Source organism: Silene latifolia, chromosome 9 (assembly GCF_048544455.1).
Source record: "Silene latifolia isolate original U9 population chromosome 9, ASM4854445v1, whole genome shotgun sequence".
NCBI classification, from domain to species: Eukaryota; Viridiplantae; Streptophyta; class Magnoliopsida; order Caryophyllales; family Caryophyllaceae; genus Silene; species Silene latifolia.
The window spans coordinates 219,279,194-219,281,768 of NC_133534.1; the positions used below are offsets into that span (position 1 = coordinate 219,279,194).

At 39.3% G+C, this 2,575-nt stretch overlaps 1 long non-coding RNA gene across 1 annotated transcript; it reads left to right on the top strand.

Annotated features, from left to right (window-relative positions):
* The first annotated feature begins 477 nt into the window (after positions 1–477).
* On the top strand, positions 478–1,146 carry LOC141598510 (uncharacterized). The gene is made up of 2 exons (XR_012523569.1): positions 478–541; positions 958–1,146. It is a non-coding gene; the product is annotated as an uncharacterized LOC141598510 (long non-coding RNA).
* The last annotated feature ends 1,429 nt before the right edge of the window (positions 1,147–2,575 follow it).

Here is a 2,575-nt window from a genome sequence, read left to right on the forward strand (position 1 = left end):
ACCACGTTGGTGGTGGTGGGAGGTGACCAGGCCAGACCTGGTGTCAGGCCTGGTGGTCGGCGGTGAGGATTGGTGGTTGAGGGGCGGTTTGTGACGGGTTGGAAAAGGGGTGTGCGTGTGTCGAGTTGTGCATTGTTTTTGAATTAATTTTGTTGCGGGTTTTATTTTAATGAGTCGGGAATGTGTATACTTCTAATATTTATATTATTAGTTTTGATTATTAAGTTAATTTTAAGTCGCGGTGACGGAATAATGTATTTAAGCTTTTGAGTCGGGATTTTATTTCGGGAAAGTTACTATTTTTAGTAACTTGCTATTTTGGTAATCGCTACTTTGGGAAACTTCCCATTTTAGGAAACTTTCTATTTTGGGTAACTTATTTTTTTAGTGATTTCTAAATTGGGAAAGTTTCTACTTATAGTAGCTCTTGAGTATGGGAACGGGAATAGTTAATTGAATTAATTATATTATGTATATGTTTAGGTGGCGAGTTTCGGGTGGAGTACTTCTGATCTGCAGTTAGCTTTTACCGCTATTTGAGGTAGGGGAATACACTGGACTTTATATCGTACTGTGTGACTGAACTGTCTAATCGGTGATTTACATGTTATAATATGATTGTTTGATTTAATTCTGTTAAGTACTACCGTTGAACTGTTTTATTATATTATTACATCGGAGTTGGTGGAGGTGGTGATGATGACGTTGTGATAAGGCCCGGGCGGGTTCGCAGACTTGCCCTGGTGTCCTCAACATGGTCGCGGATCGACTATGGTCGATATTTATAGTCTACCGGGGATCGGTATGGCTGGGTTGTCCGGGTTGTGAGTTGTGATGGCGGTGTTGGTGATGGAGGAGTATGTGTTTTATGTTACTGTTATTGTATTACCTACTCAGCTTCGTGGCTGACCCCGTGTATTCGTGTACGCCTGTGATGATCCAATTATTGGGGAGCAGATTGACAGGTATTCAGAGACTGATGGGAGCTGGCCGGGAAGAGAGCTTGGATGACCGACTTAGTGCCTAGCTCACCTTAGTCTTTTGAGTAGTTTTATCAGACTTATTATTTGGTCGTATTTGGAGACTTGTTTTTATTTCAGTTGTAATGTCACTATAAACATTATAATAAAGTACTGTGTTTCTTTCCTTTGCTATCTACTGCCTCGGGCTTCCGAGATGGTAACACCATCATTTATCTGAGGAGTCCTAGTTCAGGCCCTTAAATAAATGGGGGTGTTACAGTTTCCACAACGAGTCACAAGGACTATTGAACAAGGACAAATGGTTCACAAAACGAGTCACATGGACTAATGAACAAGTACAATTGTTTAACACAACGAGTCACAAGGACTAATGAACAAGGACAAATGGTTCACACAACGAGTCACATGGACTAATGAACAAGTACAATTGTTTTAACACAACGAGTCACAAGGATTAATGAACAAGGATAAATGGTTTCCACAACGAGTCACAAGGACTAATGAACAAGGACAAATGGTTCACACAACGAGTCACATGGACTAATGAACAAGTACAATTGTTTAACACAACGACTCACAAGGACTAATGAACAAGGATAAATGGTTTACATAACGAGTCACAAGGACTAATGAATAAGGACAAATGGTTCACACAGCGAGTCACATGGACTAAGGAACAAGTACAATTGTTTAACACAACGAGTCACAAGGACTAATGAACAAGGACAAATGGTTCACACAACGAGTCATATTTACTAAGAAACAAGGACAATTGGTTCACAAAACGATTCACAAGGGCTAATGAACAAGGACAAATGGTTCACACAACGAGACACATGGACTAATGAACAAGTACAATTGTTTTAACATAACGAGTCACAAGGACTAATGAACAAGGACAAATGGTTCACACAACGAGACACATGGACTAATGAACAAGTACAATTGTTTTAACATAACGAGTCACAAGGACTAATGAACAAGGACAAATAGTTCACACAACGAGTCACATGGACTAATGACAAAGTACAATTGTTTAACACGACGAGTCACAAGGACTAATGAACAAAGACAAATGGTTCGGATAAACGAGTCACATGGACTAATGAACAAGGACAATTGTTTTAACACAACGAGTCACATGCACTAATGAACAAGATAATTGTTTAACACAACGAGCCAAAAGGACTAATGAACAAGTACAAATGGTTCACACAACGAGTCACATGGACTAAGGAACAAGTACAATTGTTTAACACAACGAGTAAAAAGGGCAAATGAACAAGAACAAATGGTTCACACAACGAGTCACATGGACTACTGAACAAGTACAATTGTTTTAACACAACGAGTCGCAAGGATTAATGAACAAGGATAAATGGTTTACACAACGAGTCACAAGGACTAATGAACCCAATGGTTCACACAACGAGTCACATGGACTAATGAACAAGTACAATTGTTTTAACACAACGAGTCACAAGGATTAATGAACAAGGATAAATGGTTTCCACAACGAGTCAAAAGGACTAATGAACAAGGACAAATGGTTCACACAACGAGTCACATGGACTAATGAACAAGTACAATTG